Source organism: Serinus canaria, chromosome 1, assembly GCF_022539315.1.
Source record: "Serinus canaria isolate serCan28SL12 chromosome 1, serCan2020, whole genome shotgun sequence".
Classification (NCBI taxonomy): Eukaryota; Metazoa; Chordata; class Aves; order Passeriformes; family Fringillidae; genus Serinus; species Serinus canaria.
This window is the reverse complement of record NC_066313.1, coordinates 48,056,925-48,079,883: the sequence shown is the minus strand read 5'-3', so window position 1 is coordinate 48,079,883 and position 22,959 is coordinate 48,056,925. Positions and strand designations below refer to the sequence as shown.

Below are 22,959 nucleotides of genomic sequence, written 5' to 3'. Positions count from 1 at the left end.
ACTGGAAAATCTGTTTGAGCAGGACTAGTTGTACTGAGGGAGAATCTCCTGGGAGTTATCAGCAAATGTCAGGCTGGTCTGTGTGTCTTTGTTACAGGCACATTTGATGTTTGTTTGTGTATGGAGAGGGATTAGGTGAAAACCTGCTGTTACCATTGTGTGGCATTGCACTTGCTGGATGAAAAATCTGTTGGAACCAGGTGTTAGAAAGCTGGCCAATTAATGAGGATTGCAGGAAATTAGTTTAAGAGAACATTGTCCATTATGATGCAGATTTACAGAACTAATTCTAACAGATACATTGCACTAGCAGAGGAAGGTAATTCCTGAAGCTGAAACATTATTAACCTGCTCTTTCTTGCATAGGAATAATGATATGAATTTCTGTGGGAGAGCTCTAGGGGTTGGTACCCAGACCAGGAGCCCAAACCTGAACAAGCAGTTTGCCACTCCAGGCTTGTGATATATTAACTTCCTTGTGGGAACTGTCCAAGATGGTCTAACAGGACCCCTGTCATCCTACATCATTATTTTATATACAGTCCGGTGTGAAAAGAGTTATATGCTACAACTTCTCTTGATTCACTTCAATGTTAGTGCCAGCTGAGATACATGCTCTTAAATTTAAAAAAAAAAAAAACCAACAAAAAACCCCACCAATCCTGTCCTGATTGTTCCATAGCTTTTTCTAGCTATCCAAAACAATCCAACACCTTTCTCAATTTAACATACATTTTCCTTAGTAAGTTGGCATGTTTCTCTTCTCTTCTTGTTTCTCTTTCTTGGCCAGGGTGTTGCATCAGTTTATAAATTTATATTCTGGTGAGTCCAGATGAAATCCAAAGGTCAAGTAAAAATTGTGGGTAAGTGGCATGTTACTGCTTAGTAGGTATAGCAGAAACCCCATCCCTGGTGGATCCATCACCACTCCTTCTGGGTGCCTCCAGATCATGCAGCAACACAAACAGCATCCAGATGAGGTGTGGGCATACAAGTGCATTTCTGCTGCATTAGTCAGAGCACACAACATGGGATGATACCAACTCAGTACAACAGGCAGTGAGGCAATTCAGTCCATTGCCTGCTGAAAAGTAAATGTCAGTATTTCTTTAACAAATGAACTTCTGGACAAAACCTATAACTTTTTGCTACTCTTATATCATTGGTTGCAGAGGTTTTGTTACACCACTGGCTTCTCTAAAGTCAGATATATTGTATCATCAAACCCCGCCGAGAATTAATCTGAATTTCTTATGGAAATAATACAGTGATGATAAATTTCCCTTACCTTGATTCCTTTTTCTCTGTCTTTTGTTGGTCACTACAGCAGGAACAACCTGGGTTCACCCAGCAGACGAAAACACAACATTTTTCCCAAAACTGAATTTGACAAGAACAGAAAAGTAGTCCCACAGAGAAAATCATGAAACTCAACATATTTTTGTCAGAAAGGCCTTCCTAACTGATGTGGAGGAAATCCTTTATGGAAGAGTCCTGCTTGTAGATATATCATGAATTAGTATTCTGTGTTGAACAAACTGCAGCATTTTTATTTCAATAATGTTAAAATCAATAAATTTTCTTTTCACTTTCTAAACAGCAAATGAGGCTTAAAAGAAAATCTAGGCATATATAGAAATGCCAACTGTCCTTTAATTGCTGATAAAGTCCTTAAACTAAAGGGCCTCTATAATCCTTATAATGTAAAATGTTTCCTCTTCATGTCACATGGTTTGGTTCTTCTTGTTCCCTTAATTTGGCAGTATTTTCTCTATTAGATATTGCTGCCTAGATAGAATGGGCCAGATTCTCAGCTAGCAAGCATGAATAGAGAATAACTTCATTGAAGTCAATGACACGACCCTGGATTCATTCCAGTGCGACCAGAGTTGGAATGTGGCTCAATACAGGCAGCTGCCATCCCTGCCAGGCTGGCCAAGGAGATGAACGAGGAGTTGCTTCAGTTGTGCATGCTGCTAGCAGAAGGATGGTCCTGCCTGCTCTCATTGTGCTTTCACCTCCAGCTTCTTCCAAAAGCAAAGATTAAACAGAGAAATCTCACTTTTATTCCACGAACTTCAGCTTTGTGTCTCCAGTCTATGCAAGGTTGAAGCTAAATCCAGTATGTGCCTTCATATCTTATCTAACCTTTGACATCTATCTCAAGAAACCAGATGTATGTGATACATTTTATTTTCTTTCCTGCTTGGAAAGATTTTAGGTTTTCCTTGATAATTTTTATGTTTGTGGTGCTCTGTAGTGGTGATGTTGTTTTAGGAAGCTTGGCTTCTTGCTGTGAAAGTGCTGCTCCCTGTGATATTCCTGGAGGCTGCTTCCCCATTCCTGGAGAAAGTTCTGGTTTCCGTCTCTGTTGTGTGATGATAACCACACTGTTCCCATGGCCACCTACCCAGCAAAATAACTCCCAGGTCTTTGTCGTGGGGAGACTAATGGGGTTATTTTGTATTGTAGGTGTGGCTTCCTTGCAACAGTTTTGATTTCCCTATTCTGCACGCTAGGACAGTCCAGAGCTCCTGCATTACTGAGCGGAGAAGGTTTTGTGTGGCTCTCTGCAGGCTCTGTCCTATCTCCTGAGATTCATCCCAGAGGCATTAGCTGGCTTTGTTTCAGATGGGAGTGCCAGCTCTGACTGATATTGCTGGTCAGAAATATCCAGTTTATACCTCTCTTGCTGCAGCTAAAGAGCTGAACTCTGTGATATTTTTCCAATAGCAATTCATCTCAGCTAGTTGGAAATGCCAAAGCTACAAAAAGGTCTGGAGGGGAGAGGCACCTCTGGGGTGAGGCTGGTTTCCTAGTTACTCCAAAGGGCAAACAAGAACATGGTATGTTCAGATTTTAAGGAGTTCATTACAGATGCTACCTGCTGTGAGAACTTCCAGGAACACACATGTCTCTAAACATTCAGTATCACCAAGAAATAAACACACCATGGAAGCCAACAGGCCTGTTCTTCTCTGGCGTTTCCCAAGTTCCTAGAATGAAGTGTGTTCATATCTAGCACTGAAGTGGGGATTAGATGGAGCTAAGACTCAGCTGAACTGTAGCTAAAATAGTTTCTTTTGAAGTACTTTTTATCATTACATATCAGATATTTTTGTGCTATGTGAGCACATTCTCAACAATGGCACTCTATTAATAAAAGAAACTTACTAAATTCTGTCTGCATGGGCACAAGGTTTACCTTACACTATATTCATATGATGTATGCAGCCTAATTACAAAATTTTTATTATTTTTTTTTTAATTATCAAAAATTTAAAGTTTTATAAAACCTAAGCTTTTATAACTATTCAGTATTCTGTAACATTGTTTTACTGATAATAGGTATGCATCACAGGCTTTAGTTTTTTTGGAACAAGTAGTTCCACTAGGAAAGTGGAATAATGTGCCTGATTTTTATTTTTTTAATTAATGCACATGCTTCCACATGTGCATTTGTGAGATGAGGATATTTATTGTGCAGTTAGTCAACAGGGGTTATGAAAATGATCAAGCAGGTGAAGAGAAGCTGAGCACATGCAAAGAGTCCACAAAGTCAAGGAGGTCTGTGGACCTAAAAGATAACACCTTGGTCACAACACTGCTAGTATCTCTGTTTTTCCAGGACTGAGAAGTATCACACAATATTCTCACAAAAGCTTTGCAAAACTGGGGCCTTTGAGTCACCTGAGAGAAGCTGTCCAGAAGTAACGTGTGAAAGGAAGGGAGTTAAGGGCAAAGGAAGGCGCTGTAAAAACAGACTGGTGCTAATACAACACAAATGCTCCTTGAAGCGCAAAATGAGAAAACACAAAAGCTGTCAAGGGGAAAGATGAGGGTATGAGTAAGAATCATGTACCTCTGATGTTTTTTGCCCTTTGTGCTATGTGTCTCATGCCTTAGGGTGAATGAATAATACTCTGTTTTGAAGACAAATTAAGTTACTTTAATGAATGCATTATGCATTGTTTTGAAGACAAATTAAATTACCTTAATTAAATTGCTGGTTTTATGTTCTCAAAAAAAAACAAAACCAAAAAAAACCAAAAAAAAAAAAAAAACCCCAACTATATTCATATGTGAAAGGACCAGCTTTTGGGATCACACATGTAAAAGGAATGTGCAGGGCTGGAGGGAGGTGCACCACTGAGCAATCCAGACCACAAGCTCTCGGGATCTATCCAGAAAAATTAGAGGGATCACAAACAGGGTTGATCCCAATACCTTTACAGCCAGAACTGGCTTTTTCAACATTCAAACCCCAAACCTTTAGTGCCACTGCATTATGTCCTGGAATTACAGGATTCTGAGTGTCATATCTAGACAGCATAAAAAAACCCCTACCTTTTACAAATTTTCCATATCATATAGAACCAGAAATTAATGTGGTTTCTCTCTGTCCCTCTGTGAATAAAAAGCTAAGAGCTCTTTCCCTGACATGTTATTGTAGTGACACAAATAAGTAAACTAAGTATATTTTAAAGAGGGGACATTTAAAGACTGGTTGTGAAAAAAAAACAAGTGGGACTGACTCTCATATTTTGGAGTTTAGCCAAAGGAAAAAAGGGAAAGTAATTTTGGATATTGTCTGTCATTGTCTCAAGCTGAAAGTTTGAAAATTGCCATATTTTTATACCCTGGTATATATCTTTACACTCTTATATCCTTATACTTGTGATCATGTCTTCATACCTATCCTTATTAACCTACAGAGTTTAGTCCCAGCTAATTCTAATTCTTGGAAACAAAGTGGATTTATCTTTTGTGCAAGGTAGGATCATAGCCTTGATGTAAGCCAAGAACATTTGTCTCACAAGAAAATCCAGGCAACTGAAATGGAAAATAATTAAAGGCAACCTAAACACTCATGATTTTTAAACACTTTCTAAAAATTTTATGGATGACTGGAGCAGAGTCTGGTTTTGGGCTGAGCAGTGCTGCAAATTCATTAACCTAATGGGAACAGAAATAACATGTGATTAAGGTGCCCTGAAACATTCTGTAAACTCTGCTGAGAACTCCCTCCTGTGTAATTTCTGCCTTTGAAATGTTCTGTGCTGAAGCACAGCAACAGCACCTGCAGGCAGCTCAGGCTGAGGAGGAAAGATAAGGATGCTCTGCCCCTTGTTGTGTCAAGAGAGCAGTATCAGGAAGGAGGGCTGTGACTGTATTTGTTGGAATTTAGTAGGGGTTAGGATTTAAAACATTGCAAAACTCCGTGAGAGCTGTGATGCCAATATAGGATGGGGATATCAGTATCAGCATAGTCTGACATGCCTAAACACAGACATCATTGTCGAGGATGCCTGTGCTCTTGCTATTTCATCATTTTAATTGCAATAATACCTAGAGGTGAAGCTGTGCTGTGCCAGCTGCACGCAGTGCATGACAATACAGCTACACAGTGTGTCTGCACTCCACTTATTCTGCTCCACTTACAAAAAAAATACCTGTGACCTCAATTTGAGGTGATTTTAGCAACCCTGCCTGGCTGCAGGGAAGAGGTAGGGTATAAAACCCCACCCACTCTTCGTGCTAAATCTGAGGCCTCTCTTGAATGCCCCATTTTCCAGAGGCCTTTCCACTATTTTCATGGAGGGCAGAGAAGATTTGCTGTCTCTGTTGAGTCCTGTTTGCTCTCTCTATGTGGGTGTTAATCCCTGCAGGCTGGGGAACAACAGTGCCGTGTCGTGCCAGGCCCACAGCCAGCACCCGAGAGCATCTCACAGGCTGCAGAAGGCACAGCCACACCTCCTGCCCACAATACCCCTGATCTTAGCAAGAAGGGTCTCAGGTGATGCCCCAGAACTCATTAATAGAATCATAGAATTAGTGGAAAGGTTTGGAAAAGGTCCCTAAGGCCATTGAGTCTAGCCTTAACGCAGCAATGTTGAACCCACCACTAAACAATGTCCCTAGGAGTGCCACACCTACGTGTGGAGACACATGAAGGAAAAAGAAGGGCGAGCCTTCCTGAAGCAGCTTTTCAAGAGTGGTGGAAGAGCACCGTGTTGTCTCTCAGGCATTGCTGCACACAGTTCCTCCATCACCCCTCCAAGGAATTCAGGCATTAAAACTTCAGCACCTTAAATTACGGTGCTAGGGTCAGGAGCTGTGATGCCTTAGGTGGGTATCCAAGCCAGACATGCTACAGCTCACACAGAATTTCCAAGAAAGTGAGTAAAAATAACATTCCTCCTCATGTTTTTGTCTCTTGCTATCTCCATTCTGACATGGATTAAGCAAACAGATAGCAGCAGAAAGAGATGCCAAAGAGAAGGATGTTTTATAGAGATAAATGCATGCACTGCTCACGTGTAGTCAGGGCAGTGATTTCAAATGCTGCCAGGGATTTCAGTGGCTGCTCAGTACTGAAACAGAGGGGAGCATTCTTCTGGCAGGTCCTCAGTACAGGTTTCTGCAGCACTGAGGTTGGCAGCTTGTCAGGGATAGATCTGCTCTTCATTGCTGCTCTTCACTGGCGTGTGACACCTTGGGATGCAGTAACTGTCCCTGTTCTTTTCATTTTGAAGGCCACTTCCACTTACCCAAACTTTAATTGCCAAGTGCTTTTGAGAAACACCTCCCTGGAACTGAGAGGCTGCTCCAAACCCTTTGCAAGTGCAAATTAACTAATCTTGCAGAAGTAATTGACAGAAAGGTAATTTCCCTTTGTTATGGCAAAGAGTATTGTAGTATGAGAGTAATGACTACAATTTAAGCAGCTATGAATTGTAGATCAGAGAGCTCTAGAACTGAATATTGCTCACAATGAAATTTAAATTGCATTTCTTCTGCATCTAGCTGTTTATAAATAACACTTCAGTTACATCCACAATAATAATTTTTTTCACCAATTTCTTATTGCCACTGACAATAGAAATAAAAGATCTGGCTAGCTGATGGCTACACAATAAATGGAGGTTAGAATACTTTTTATTAGGCTCAAATTTTCCTAGAAATGGGAACAAAACCTTAAATACAAGCACAGCATGAAGGGAAAGTGCCTTGAAAATTTAAGCAAACATTTAGCAGCTAGCATCTCTTTCCATAGCTAGTAATTAAAAAAACAACAAAAAAAAAAAAACAAAACAAAAAAAAACCCAAAAAAAAACACCCCAAAAAAAAACCAAACCCAAAACCAAAAAAAAAATCCCAAAACCAAATGTGTCTCCTTGAACTTTGTCATATAAATTGGAATTTTGATTCAAATTTCTGGCTTGGACCTAATTCTCAGTTTACCTGGAAACCCTATTTAGATGCGGAAGAATATGTTGTTTAATATGCACTGTAGTAGCCTCCTGTTGGATCCTGCACATACAAGTACTTGCACCAGTCTGCAGCAAACTCTGCATCTTTCAGTGGTTTGTAACACACCCTGTGCCTGCATCCTTGGTGCAAAAACCCCCTCTGACCATGAGTGCTGCTGGCATCCTTTATTTACAGGTAGCTTGTAATCAGTGTCGACTGATCTTCCTGTGCATAAGGGAAAGGCACTCCTGCTTCTGGTTTTGATATTTTTGTAGCTCACCAGCATGACAGAGCCCACCAGCAATCCTCTGTGATCCCAGCAGGTCTTCCTAGAGGGTTAAAGCTCAGATCCATCGTCTTCATGTGTGTTTTACTGTGTGGACATGAAATCTGTGTGGGCATTGCTCTGCAACATCTGAGCAGGTTAAGCTGCCCACACTGCTCTAGTCACTGTCACATCCTTGCTGCGTTTCATGGGTGAGCAGGGCCTGTCCTTTTCCTCAGGGATGGTAATGCTGGAGCCACAGGTGGGAGAGGCAGCCACATTCACAGTGGGAGCTGACTGGTCTCCAGTGCTCTTCCTGCAGCCCAGGTGCCACACACCTGTGCCCAGAAACTCTCTGCTTCTCAGAAATGCTTTCTCTGAGAAATGCAGCACTTACCCAAATGGTAGGAGAAGAATGCAACAACATCTTTCCTTTGTATATATTTGAAATATTTTCGATTGTTCTACACTTGAGCCATTGCCATTTCATTTCTCGCAGTTTTTGCAACAGCAATGAGTCCTCAAGATAGGGTTTCAAACGGGAAAAATTGAGTGTGTTGAGACAGGGCATGGGGTTAATAAAGCCTGCAAAGGAGGTGACACTAAGAAATGCAAAGCAAAGCAGACATGGGCAGTGCTGTATGATGTGGGTTGGCTCAACTAAATGGAAATGAGTATCCATTACATTTTTATAAACCAGGCAAAAATAATCAGAGTTAGAGATAAACTAGCTTGACTGTGAGTACAAGCTCTGCTGCATGCTTCTCCTTGATAATGGGATAAGTTACAGATGTAAAGAAATTTTTTTCTGCAGCCTGTGACTTAGCTGGCATAGCTGAGTATGCAAGATTTTAAAACATACTCTGGTTTTCTATTGGCCCTCACAGAGAATGAGTAAAGGATCTGAAAGATCAATGGAAAAAAAAGGCTGAAATAGCAACAAAGAAGCGAATGAATAATTTTGTGCATGAGGGACTCTCCTGTGGTTTTTTTGAAAGCATCCCTAACACTGTTTTTGCTCCTCTGACCCTTTCTTCCCACTCTGTAACTTTATAGAGGTCCAGAATCCCAACTGCCTGATGCCCGAGAAGGAGCCAAGGATATAAGCATCCCTGTGCTGCCAAAAAGCATAAGAACATGAGTAATGGGAAAACTAGTTTTATGTGACAACTGGTGAGGATTTACCTTGAAAAAAGGCATACTCAATCTGAAAACTTACACCTTGAAATTGGTTGTAATTGGAAGCCACTACGGTAGAGCAAATTGGAAACCTTTTAAATAGTGGCTAAAGTATTTTTTCTGTAACTGAGATCTGCGTTTTAGCTTCAGTCTGAGAATAAATATTTTGAGGCAAGAATTTTTTGATAAAAATCTATAATTACCTTTGCAATATTGCTGGTATCCATCTACTTAGCAAAGACTCTGACTTTATTAGCTATTCAATCATCTGAAATACTCTATTACCAAATGCTTAGGGAGAACAATGTCTCTGTCAGATTCTGCAGCTGTTGGGTTGTGTGTTTAATAACCTGTTATATTTCAGACCCTGTAGAAATCAGTCACTGAAGCTTCTCTTCTTGTGTTCGACCCCCAAGTTAAAGATATGGTCAAACTAAATACTTTTTGAACCTAGCTTCACAGAATTTTTGTCCTCGCCTAAGACTGAGATTGCCTCAAATTCTCTGTCAGCAATCTCTGTTCCTCAAAAATGTTTGCAAAATTATTTTAAGGTCATGTCCTTGTGTGTGTGACAGTTTAGGGAGACTCTGCCCCAACCTCAGCAGGAGCAGGGATGAGGAACTCCTCATGCTGTGCTTCCTGAGCTGCAGCACCACCCATGATCTGGCATGCAATCCAATCTGATGATAAACTCCAAACTGCCAAGAAAACGATGTAAATAAGGTCACACCTGCTGGTGAGGATGCAGCCCTGGTGTAAGTGGGAGTGATTAACTCCCAGTCCCTCTCCTCCTTTTTCCATGAGGTTGTCTGGAGGCCGCCTCAAGAAATCTTTCTGTGACCTGGGGGAGTATTATTCTCTATGCTCTGGCCAGCTCTGTGTCTTTTCTCCAAGAGACACTATGGGAGCAGAACAACTATGAGAAAGTCTCCAGAAATTTGTCAGGGCTTAGAAAGCATGCAAAAGTATTAGTGACCATGTACTTGGTTCTCCTGGTAGACCCACACCCATTTGTAAATGCCACATCTTTTCTGCATGTGAGGTGTCTGTGGCTGAGGCCAGCCTTACCCAGCTATGTGAGTCATCCAACAGCTCCAGGGCTGTCACTGTCTACAACCTGTAAAGCCAAGATAGCCAAGAAAAGACTTCTTTTCTTAGAGGTTTCAAGCCCTTGAAGGCCATTGCAGTAAAGAAAGAGAAATACTGGGATCCACAAAAGGGAGGGCAACTCATGGAAGTCATCATTTAAAATATCAGTTTGTACAGCTGAGAAATGAAATTACCTAGTATCCAGCTTGTTCCACTGACATTCTCTCCTTTGCATTCCTTTGCTGTGAGTTCAGTCTGCATCATCTCCCCCACACCATATCATCTCCCTCCATTGCTGATCCCAGATGAAGCCAGCTGAAAGGCACAGAGCACAGGGGAAACAAACTGCAAACTAAGACTGCTTACTGGGTTTCTCCAGCATTAGGACTCCAGGGACAAGAGACTTGGCTTGCAGTTGGTTAGGGAAGGTTCTGCAGCTGCCTGGAGGTGGGAAAACAAAACAGTGTCATTATTCTTACTTTGCTAATGAGACTTCAGGGTGGGTCTCTACAGCTGGAAGGACAAAGGGTAAATGGAAGTCAGGCCTATTACACAGACTCAACAGATGTCTCCTAGCCTTCCTGGAGATGATGGTAATGAGAGCAAATAGTTCCTAGCCCAGCCCATAGTGAAGGCTTTCTATGGTAGGAGGACTTTGCAGCACAGTGACTGGACACACAGATGGCTTCACAGCCCCACTTTGCTCCAAACTGACTTGAGGGCTGGGAAGATAAGATGACAAAAAAAACCCAAAACAAAAACAAACAACCCCCCCCCCCCCCAAGGTAGAAGTAGAAATAAAAAGTAAAAAGAAGAAAACTGAATGAAAGTGCACATTCACTTAACCAGGGTGAGATGAGCATGAGTTGCAGGGTACTAAAAAGGTAAGTTTTGAAGATTCTTTTTTGAAGATTGTTACTATGTTAGCCATGTTAAAAGATAAAATTTAAACTATATTAATAATCCAAATATATAAAAGGTTTGTTTAAAGTTCGCTATGTTAACTTTAAATATGAGGAAAAGGAAACCACATAGGCAGGTATTAGTCTGGGAGTTGAATCTGCTGCTGTGAAATGGGAAAAGTAAGGAATAGTCAGTGTCATATTTGTAAGTTTTGATAGAAAATATGAGCTCAGAGCAGGGAGGACCACAAGTTCATGTCCATGAGGAGGATAAGAGAGGATGGCAATTTGATCTCCTGAAACCAGGATGCAAAGAGCTGTGTTTTGTATGGATTTAAACAAGGTGTTTCAGAGAGTGCCTGAAAATTACAATGAGGATGGAGTCCTGGCCTAACACTGCCAGGATCTGACCTTCACAGAGCAAGATGAAAGCTCTGCCAGCCTAGAGAGAGCATCCTTGTGGTGGTGCTTCATGGCCTGCTGCATTGTCACAGCAGTAAAATGAAGGACAAGAATGTCCAAGCAATGTCTCAGTGGCAGTGCCTCAAATGCTAAGCAAGTCAGTAGCCCATTTACATCATCCTGAGTGCAGTCCAAATTATTGTAATTACTTTTTTTAAATAAAGACTAATGTGCTTTTTGCCTTCAGGTAGTGTCCAGCTTTCCCAAGTCTAGTTCCTGTACATTCTCAAAGCTTCTGCTTTCTGTCTGGACTTCCAATTTCTTGAACATTTTTTCTCCTTTTCTTACTCTGGATCACTTTTTCTGCTGGTGTCTCTCAGTGCCTAATGCACGTGTTACCATACTGACTATGGCATATTCTCCAATTTCAAGTTATTTTTTAAAGCACTTTATTTCTGGGTGGCTCTCCAGGCAAAACTGTCTCATGTGCTGCTCTTTTTTAATTTATCCCAAAGCATATCCTTGCTCAGGTTCAAGCACATCTGTTTCACATCTCTTTATTTGATGTGACTTCTCAGCTCTTCCTGCTTTTCTCCTTCCTGCTTCACTGTTTTAATTCCCTGCGTTCATCTGATTTACTTTGTCATCTGTGCCAAAGCTATTGGGCCCAATTCTCATCCTAATTATGGACATTTACTCCACCAAGAAGGAGGGAGAGCAGTTGTTCTGGTGCTGCTGATACACCAGGACCTGAATCTGGGAGTGATTTCTTTCTTTCAATAGCCTGCGTGATTTTGGCAATACTGAACAATGAACCTGCTTTCATTTAGAGTACTCAATACCAAATGTAAAATTTAACAACCATAAATTCTGGAAAAAAAACAAAAACCATTGTATTGTAATTGTCTGTCTACAAAGGATGTCATCTGGCAAATAGGAGTCACTAGAGAAGTTCCTTACAATGCAGTCATAACTGGGAACAAGATGGATTTTCCTGGTTGTGTAAGCCATTAAACCAATGTGACAGACAGTGTAGCCTTCAGCAGCCTACAGCAGGGAGGGCTCTAAAGACTACATCTATTTTGAAACACTTAAAAATATTTTGAGAGTTCCAACTTCAGGAATAAGGAGGAAGACTGGGAATTGTTGCCTGGAAGTTGTGAAGCTATGGGATGGAATAGCATAAATCCTTCAGTTCATCAAGGACAAAATATTTTTCCATAAATACAACTTGACTCTCCCCTCATGCTTCTTTTTCACCTGTTATTCAGCTTACTGAAGCTACGTTTTCTCCAAGCATCACACTTTGGCTGAGAAGACAGCATGGCTTCTTGCCAGATAAAATGGCTTAAAGATATTTCTATGCTTATTTGATTTGCCATGAATGGACAGAACCACTGGGTTTTTTACCATCATCTCCTCACATTCCTGCAGCAAATCTTTCCTGTTATGCTCTGGGTCTCCCAAACTCCTTGCCTCTACAGGTTAGGGGACACTGAAAAAATGTGTAACCCTAGAGAGTGATGACAGCTTTTGCAAAGCATGTTGTTTACTTGTACAGATTCCAGCATGGAATGGGGTCTGTCAGGGAATTTAGCCATGGGCCCAGAGGCTGCCTGGGAATGGCAGCTGGGAAAGCAGTTCCCTGGACAATGATCCTTGTGTCTGAGTTGATTTACAGGTGAGAGTCTCCAGAACTATCAAAATCCCCTGCGTGACATACCCACACAGCTTTCCTTTGTGGGACAGAAGGAAAAAAGAGAGGAGACACAAGTAAGTGTCTCTGGGCATCGCTCAAAGGGCAAAGAAAAGGTTTTGCTGAAGCCTGGTTGCCAGCTTGGTGCCCTCAGAGCAGCCTGAGGATGGGAAGCACCCTCTGACTGTGTGTGCACGTTTTCATTCAGCTGCCCCTCAGTGACTGCCTGTGATGTGTGGCTCAGTCCTTTCCCGGCCACGTCGTTGTCAGGAGGTGACATCGATAAAGGAAATCAGCTCTGAACTGACACAGATATAGCACTGACACATACTAGAAATATTTCAAAGCCATTCAACACCTCCTCTTTTCTGGGAGCATTCACTTCTTCTGGCCTTTCATGGTCTCCCTGACCTTGTCACATGTCTGTGAGCTGCTGACACTTCATCCCTGAGTTACGACAGGAGTGTGGATTCGTGCAATCCTGTTTTATGATGATGATTTATCATTTGTATTAAAGTCATGACTAGAGGCCTCAAGCAAGATCAGGGCTTCACAGTGCAAGTCACTGAAAAAACATGTATTAGGAGACAGTCCTGTTATGAAAAGATCACAAACAAAAGGTGGGAGATTGAACAGAAACACAGAGATATGGATGCAATACCCACTGTATCCTGAGGAAAAGCACCAGGGCATGGAGCAGCAATGTTCCAGTCCCGTGGCTCCTGCCTGCCATGTCCATATGCTGCTGACTGCTAGATCTCCCCATGTCACCCTCTCCAGGGGCTGTGAAGGAGCTGGTAATTCCTGCCTCACCACATCTCTGCCCAGGAGACACATCTCTGCCTCCTCACTGGGTGCTGCAGCTCCATTGCTCCCATGTTAATCCAGCATCCAGCTGTTAATCCACTGTGTTTGCCACTAAATTGCATCCCCAAGTGCCACATCTACATTTTTTTGGAGACTAACAGGGATGGTGATTCCACCACTTCCCTGGGCAGCCTGTTCCAGTGCTTGAACACTCTTTCAGTGAAGATATTTTTCCTCGTATCCAATCTATGTCTCCCCTGGTGCAATTTGAGGCCATTTCCTCACATCCTGTCACTTGTTACCCTGGGAGAAGAGAGTGTTTTTTCACCACTGAACTGATAGCTGTCCCTACCAGCAGTTTTTGGTTGTCACCTCCAAAATGAGACCAGATGGCTTCATCTCTCTTCAGAGCAAAATAAAACAGGTGACTTAAAATGATTGTTGTCTTATGTGTATAGATCTAAGATACCTTTGGTGCAAGACTGACAGTGTACTAAACTGAAAGCTCAGAGCCATACTGTGGGACAGCTGCATCCTATCCCCACTTAGATCTCACTTTTGGCTCTACCCAAGCACTGCCCTTGCTTTGCCTCTGCAGTACTTGGGGGATAACTGGAGGGTAACATTTTTCCTCCTTTTGTAATTGTTTTTGCACTTGGCATTATGACCAGAGCTGTTCTCTACATATAAAAATGCAGTTCACAGAACTTAACCTCAAAGACAGGTGTGTGGACTAGCATCAGCCCAGGGTTTATATGAATAATACATTGAACAATGCTTTGAAAATGTTATAGACCTAACACTCCTGTAAGTGCAAAACTGTATAGAGAAGAAAAATGGGATGCAGGCTTGGTCTGAAGATTTTCAAAGAGGAGGAAGCCAGACTGTGCTTATGAAAAAACTTGGTTATGCCCTTTAGGAAAATAAGGAAGTAAAACCACTGAGAGGTGCTCTGTCTCACACTGCTCATAGGAGCACCAGTTCAGCAGTCAAGAGTAGGCAGACAGGCTGAGATGACATCAAGGTGACAAGCAGGTAGGGAATTGAGGGGCTGTAGTGGGCTTACAGTGAGGCCTTACAGGAGACTCTGATGCTGGCTAGACTCCAAAGCCTGCTAGAAACACCAGAAGATGCTGCTCCCAAAAAACCTGGAAATTGTGTCTTGCATCCAAGGGAAATGGAAACATTACCACACCAGCAACACCACTGCCAAAGTCACGTGGAGGGCAACCTGTTCTTCACTGAGCTTCTGTAATGAGGATCTCGACAGAGAATGGCACAACTTGTAGCTCCAGGCAGATAGTCTGTCTTGCAACATCTGAGCCAACTTTTGGAGCTTTCGTGACAGAAAGTGCTCACTCCAGCCAATATATCCTCCATCCACTTAATAATAACCCTGTGACTGTGGCAGGTGGCACCAGGCAGATATTTTCTACCTACCCAATTAATCTTCAGCGTAGCTCGAGCCCACAGTGAAGACCTGCATCACAAATACATCAAGGAGTGTTTGCAAGACATAGGAATTTCTCTTTTCCTCTCAGAACCAGGCAGGGTCCAGCCTTCCTAGCCCACCTGCATCTTTCCCAGGTGTGCTCCACAATTTGCTCTGTGTGCGTGTCTAATTCCTTTCTTCACAACACTCTTCAGCCTATGTCGATTATACCTTCATTATATAGTCACCAAATAATGCCACAAGGAGTGGAAACTTCCCCCCCAAATATTTTTATAAGGAGATTTTTATCACTTATACCTTTTGCATGGATGCAAATAAAATCACAGTAAGCAATCTGTGATCTCATCCCTAGTAGCACCTTTGCTGCTATTTATCTCCATCCTTTTTTTTTTTTAATTTTTATTTTCCTTTCTCTTTTAATTTAATTTTTATGATTTTTTATTCCATCTATAAAATAGACACAGAAGTGGTGCTGGCCTTTTCTCACAGTCAGTCCAACCATGGGTCTCGTGCCTCAGCGCAGATGTCACACATGTCACGTGCTGCTTCATGCATTGACCAAGAAGCAGCCTCAGCCCAAAATGAATCATCAAACAAATGCACTTTTCAGCCATTTTTAACCCTTGTCTGTGTGAGACAGCTCTTGACAATCCAGCAGCTCAGGCTGGTTTTCCTTTCCCTTTGTCGTCAGAGATATGAGGCTGATCTGAGCATCTTTAAGGGTGAGATGCAGAGCAAGTAGGACACACAATTTTATGGCACCAGGCTTTGCTACTTCCACTTCTCAGTGAAAAAAATCTAGTTGTGATGTGGCATGTGGTCTGTAAAGCAGCTTGTCATCATGTTTCTTCAGGAAATGTGGCAGAGCTGAGCTGCCAGTGGGGCTCCCCTTCAGTGTCTGAAGCTCAGACGCCCAGTCTGCCGTGAGAACTCCCTCCTGAAAATGCATGGCAAATACAACACCACCATGAAGAGGTTTGGGGGTCAAATCATGGCAATTTATTTTTGTGGAGACACACCCATAAAAACCCCAGGTGCTGCACTTCTCTTAGGCTGTTGGTGTTTACCAAACAACCTCAGGCTACAGCATCAGCCAGCGGAGCCTTGCAGGCTGCAGCACAGCTCGTTCACTAGCTGCAGTGGCACTGTAGGAGTAAACATTACACCTGTGAGGTGGAGATGTGTTATTAAAGCCATAAAGATAACAACATTGCTCCTAAGAGGAGGAATTTAGTTCAGTGTATATTACTGTTAAATGGCAAAATTACAGTTGTAACAATATGGGAATGTAAATGAAATTGTGTATAACATCGTGTAATCATTAAAATCCATATAAATTTTGCTCACTCAAATTAAACACAAGCGACTACTGCTTGACACCTGAAACATTAGCATAATGTTTATGCCATATGGCTGGCATTTTCTGTTTCTTATATGTCACTCTTTATTCTTGTCAGCTGCTCATAAGAACTTGCCAGATAATATCTACACCATTGCCAAAAACGTCTAACATCTGGTGTGGTACTGGTTAAACACTCTGTAATGTTTCAAACTTTAGTGTTCCCATCTATGCACTAGGGAGCTGGTTCCTGGAGCAGATGTTTAAGCTTTGTTTTTAAATTAACTTCAGTCTGCTTTTGTGTCAGGGGTGTGTTTCTATGCTCCATCATGCTGCCGCCTTCTGTGAGATGAATGAGCTCAGCAGCATCCAACCTTAAAATACATCAGCTGTCATGATAAACTCTGTGTTAAAAACACAGCTCAGACCACCTATTAGCAGAGCTGGTGATGTCTTCCTCTTCCCTCTGTCCATGTGATCCTCTTTGCTGCACAGAGACGTGTGTCTGCTTGATGCCACTGGCTGCTGGAGCCCTTCTCTGATTCAGAAATTGGCACAGAGGTTCCTAATGCCCAAATGAGACTCCCAAGGGATCCAAACCACAACGTGGGCTTAAGAGCCCAGCACTGAATGGGCATGGTTTAGATCTGTGTCTGCCCCAGATGGGGATTGGGCAGCAGAGTCCATACTCAGGCTTGCACCTGAAGTGGTCCCTAACCCCACCATCAGCTCATAGGATTTGAGGTGACTGAGTGGATGACTAAGAACAGGAGACACATTTTTTTCCCCTGTAAATACCCCTTAGAACAGTCCTAATGACTAAATCAGGAAGTCTCTAATGTCTTCTGCATGGAAATCGGTGTGAAATCTGCTCCTGCTGAAATCCATGTAGTTGGATGATTTACATATTAAGATTTATGATGAACCAAGCACATGAATGCTGTTGAATTAAAGAAACATCCAATTTCATAACCAATCTGGTTTTGTGGATAGGACATGCAGTTCCCTTCGGGATGTGAGCTTAAAAGTCTGATTTACATCTGTGGAAAAGAGGACTCCTCACTTTTTTTGCTTTGCTCTTCTTTTCCTGGAGTCAAGGAATTGTCTTAGCTTTTGCTCCTTCAGGTTCTCTTCCAATTGGAGACACTTCTCAGGTAAAACACTGGGTTGAAATTTGAGGCATTTTTATAGAGGGCACTTATTGAGAAGGTGCTAGGATATTCTTAAGGGCACAGACGGCTTTGTATGGACAAAAAAGGAGAAAAAAAGAGTGCTGGAGAGAAATGTCCTCTGCTCCACCAGAACTGGACAGTTTTACCCTGCTAGGCTGCTTTACCTCATATAGACAATGACCTAAGGCATGTCATTTTTACATGGAGGCATTTCAATTTGGGCTATCCTTTGACACAGGCCATCCTTTCTGAGCCACGACTTCCCTGTTCTGGCTGCCATGCAGGCACACAAGAAAAAAGTGGCAGCTGAGTGAATAAGCTTCCCATCAAATGCAAGACAAGAAACAGAGGTATGAACAGGCAGAGAGCGTGGGCAAATGTATAAGTTTGTACTATAGGCAGTGGTCTTAGCATGCTATCACCAGCATCAGTGATTTTTGCCATACACTCATTTTTGCCATGTGGGATGCATAAATACTGGATATTCAGACTGTGGCTCATGCCTCTCATATTCCTCTTCCTGCATGTGCAGACTTGCTCAAATGAAAGAAGGGCTGGCAGAAGACTTCTGCACTACATATATCAAAAAGTAGATTTGCACAATTTTTATTCTTTGCAGACATTTCTGCCGCTATAATGTATCCCTGGAAATTATCCATCTTGGATAATGGATGGAATTAGATTAGAAACAAGACAAGATGCAATGATTCACTGAGGATGACTTGGATAAACTGGTAAAATGGGGTCTGCAGCTGGGCCTGTCAGCATCTGGTTTGTGTGCACACAGAGGAATCACAGAGGATTTTATCCCTGGCATTAGCTGTAATAGGATAAACATATTTTCTGTTTATTGCAATACAGTCTTTTACCCACATGAAAAATCCTTACTGAGACATTCTTTATCACATAACAGCTGGTATCACTTACTCCAATACAGTGTTATCCACATGAAATCCCTAAGTTGAAAACAACTATGATAAAAATGAAAATTCATCTTTGATGAGGAATAAAGATATTACCTTGGGCCAGAGAACTGCATCAGGCTGCTTATCAGGTCTTTTCAGTACTCTGGGATCCAGGGCAGGAGCAAATGTCAGCCTACTCATTTCTTCATGCAGGCTCTGCTCTTTTCCTAAGGAAAAGCTTTTCCTCATACCAAAGTTAGCAAGGTCATTCCTGAAGCAGATAACCAGGTGGGACATTCTTAATTCATTTAGGTGCTTGGTGCATCCTTTAAAATTACTTTCTACTTCTTTAAGCGTTTGGACACTGTTGGAAGTTAGGCCATCAAGACCATGCAAAAGGCATTACAGAGCTGAGAATGGGGATGCTGTTGGGAGGAGGCTGTCCTGATTTTCCTCTCACACCTACTTACTTGAGAATGTAAGTTGACACATCAAGGGTTTGAATTCAGAGGTAGGGAGCAAAAGTGAAAAACTTCTGCTAATGGATGTTCATGCTGGATTTTTAAATTTTTGTCCATAGAATCCATAAATATTTCTTTTTACACGCAGTAAATTGACACTAAAGATTTGGCACAATTCTGAACTCCTGAAACTAAAGATGTTGGTTATCAAACTATGATGTTCTGCTGCAAAAAGATGACTAAAAAGAATGACATAAGTAGATGTTCCTGGAGGCAAAACATGTAGTACAGAGCAGTTCATTACTTAGTAATGTAGCACACAAATGTGATTGTAATCCATCATTTTTACCACCACCTTGAACACTGTTATAGCCAACTCGTAGGGTCATCCAAGTACCTCTATGACCTAGGCAGTAAGTTCTTTTCAGCTCAGGCCATTGCAAATCCATCCTTTGCGGTGTTCCATTTATGTTCTTTGGTTTATGAATGAGAATTATTTGATGGAAATAATTTCAGTGCAAAGGCAACCAGGTGATGCTTGTGGCAGCTGTCAGGTTGGGAATTGGGTTTTGCATTTATTGCTGTTGATAAATTTAGCTATATGAGTCTTTTTTAATGACTGTTTTATAAGATACATTAACACAAAGCTTCCAAACTCAACCCTTGGCCTGTATATCCTTCTTACGTGTACTTAAAGCATTTGACCTGTCCCATTCTCTTCAGCAGCCTAATCAGGTTCATAATCAGGAGTGTATAATATTTACAGGGTAAGGCTTTCATTCCTTGCAAGGCTGCCAAAGAAGGGCAATGCTGAGCATGGTGGTTGCAGCACAAAGCTGCTGAATGTTTGTTATATGCTGCCTGGGGCACCCAAGCCGTGTGGATGGACCCCCTGCCAGCACCCCACACATCCCTGCAGAGGCTGCCCCACAGCTCTGAGGTCAGATGGCATGGATGCCCAGTGTGCAAAAACAACCATCTGTATTTAAATTCAGCTTAGCCTGTAAAGTGAAGTACAGAGGAAGAAAAATATTAAGAAAAATCTGCTTTTATTTCTGATTTTATTTCTTTCCCTCTCTGTTATTTTGCTACAGCACGTGAAGTATGTGTCAGCCTTCTGCTGACATGGGAATCAGTAGAAGTAGCCAAGTTTTCTGTGCACTGTAGAGGGGGCACTGTGCTCTGATTTAGGGAATCAACCTTCTTTTCAACTGGGAGTATTTCTAAGACGTGATTTTGAGAGGTTGAAAGGCTGAGATGCTGAAAACTGTCTGTATCAAGCCTAATTTTTATCATGGGATTTATCAAAACTTTTCTTGAGATATTTTAATGTTTAATTTCTCAGAACTCCTCATGAGACTGGCACACTTCCTCCATCTTCACAATGTCAGAAGCAACGACTTAAAAGAAAGTCAGTCAAAGCAACACAAATAACTCACTGTTAAGAAAATTCAGGGTTTTTTCCCCAAGACTTCTCTAAGAACTATTTTGCTGAATTTTAACGCAGGGAAACTGCTGTTGTCTATTTAAATTTCTTAACTAGCATTTAAGGTTTTCACTTGGCTGACACTTCTTGGCCTTGCATTAATCTTGGGATTGTTTCACAAGAGACCCAGGGAACACCCACTGATAACAATGTCAAACATTCAATGTATTTACTGAACGTTTCCACTTGCTTGATCATTAAGGCATGCCTTGGGTATGAGGTCACCAATGTTGTGTAAGTGTAGAATTTATGGGGTGATTTGAACTATAGGGGAGTCCTGACATGTTTTTGGCAAATACAGTCAGATACCATGGACTGATGCCACTCAGAATTGTAGCTCTGGGATATGATCAGGTTCTAGCATGAATATTTTGCATTAAAGTTCAAATCTTCTGATTGCAGAGAAGTTGGGAAAAAAGTTATTTGAACAGACCATATATACACAGAAGAAAGTTTTTGCTAGAACACATTTTCTTGTCTGTTAAGACAGATTATTAAACATTAAATCTTTTGACAAACAAAAATGAAAATATAGTTTTAAAAAATCAGAGGAGAAAGATTTACATCAATGAAGTATGCAATTGTGCTTTCCTTAATCCTTAATCCTTCACTTCAGCTGGAGAGAGCAGCAAAGGACTAAGAAGGCGGCACTGAGGCAGATTCAGCCGCAGCTTGGGCTGTAACCAAGTCTGGCCTTCCTAAACTGGGTTTGCCAAAGGTAGGAGCCTTGCAGCGCCTGTTCCTGGCCTGTTTAAAACTCATTTAAAAAATGAAAAAAACCCTTCTGTTGGATATTAGCACCTTTTAGAAATAGTGATGATGACTTTGGTTGACATAATTTGCCAGTTCTCTGTCTGTAGTGTTGTGAGAAAACCCCAAGGTTTGGATTACTTGATTGAATCCAGGGAACAGGACCTGGATCTCTGCAGCTGCTGCCTTTATCACATACCTGCTGTCTGGCTTTTCTGGCTCTGTTTTTCTTCCAGCCTCTTGTTTTGCATGTTTAATTTGCAAGCTCCTTCAGACAAGGTCCAATTCTCCCTTACAGGTTTATAGAGTCTGTCATCTGTGGTTGTGCTGCAAGAAAAACAGCCATGAAGGCTGCAAAGGCAAAGCCTGTCACTCATGGGAGATTTCAGCAGCTCTATTCCACTTTGTCTGAAGCATTGAAATAAGGCCACTTCTGGTGTTGTGCACATTTTAATCCTTTGAAAAGACATCAACCCTTTGACATTAGTCCCTCTAATTGGACTTTGTTTCATTATCTGAACTTTTCCCTTAACATTTTAGAAATCAAAAGGTGTCATTGGCTGGTCACCAAGTATAAGAGACCACAAGTAAATGAACAGCATTTCAGTAGGGGTTCTAGCAAGAAATACTCTCCTGGTATTGAATTAGACTGTATTTCTTCATTCCACCTCTAATGTAAAGGAAGGAGATGCAATAAAAAAAATGCAGAAAGTAGAAAAAAAGATAGAAGGAAAGAGACATTCTAGGAGTTTGAGTACATATTTGAAATATAAAGACTAGACAAGACTAGCTGCTCTGTGGACAGGGATGTTCATAAAGGAGGCAAGGCTGAGACACAAAATACTAGATTTGACACATATTTTATGGGGGTCCTTAGCAGAAATGTTTTGTAAGGATTCTTAGTGGAATATGCACAGGACGATGTTAAGGAACAGTCCTGCTTTTGATATGTAACATTCATGGAACTCCCCAGTTTTTGGAAATGTGCTGTCTAGCCCTAGGAGTCCACTTCTTACAGAAAAAGGCCTTTGAATAATGTTTCAGAAATTCATGACCTTCCTCCTAAAAGATTTTCAGTATTGCTTTTTAGAAATTACTTTTTTCATTAAACCTGCTTACATGGGATAAATGGGCAAATACTGTCATCTACTTTCCTCTTCTTATTTTTATTTAATCTTTTGTATTACCTGTTGGAATAAGAACCATCCTACGACATAGAAAGGATAGTCCCATTTTCCATGGAAAACAAAGTACAAAGTCTTCTGATGAATAGCACAAAAATTCCTTTGCTTTTTAGGCAGGCAGCATTCTCCAGCTGAAAGTCTGAGATATTAGAGCAATGAGTGCATTAGTGCCGTGAAGCTGGCATTATTAAGCCATTATATATGAGGAATGTCATTTATGAGTTGTCACACAGCTGTTATTGAGAGACAATTCAGAGGAACAACAGTTCATCACTGTGACTTGTCACTGCACCCGCTGCAATCATCGAACACCCAGGCGTCGTTGAACAGAGCATTTCTTCCACTTTCAGGGCAAATTACACTTATGCCTTATTTATGTGATGGATTCGTCGCTTTCAGGCATCCTCTGTAAGTGTTTTATGATAGCTGTGGTGGCACAGACCTGTGACTCAAGGCCGGTCAAGTGGGATGGATGGATGGATGGATGGATGGATGGATGGATGGATGGATGGATGGATGGATGGATGGATGGATGGCAGCTGACCTGACTGGGGAGCAGATCTCCTGCACATCCACATTGTGGAGGGTGAGGAGGAGGAGGTTTTGGGTAAGGAG

At 41.6% G+C, this 22,959-nt stretch overlaps 1 protein-coding gene across 1 annotated transcript in view; it reads left to right on the top strand.

Moving 5' to 3' along the window:
* Nucleotides 1–22,959, top strand: part of STARD13 (StAR related lipid transfer domain containing 13) — a 291,026-nt gene that overhangs the window by 1,221 nt on the left and 266,846 nt on the right. The window lies entirely within an intron of this gene.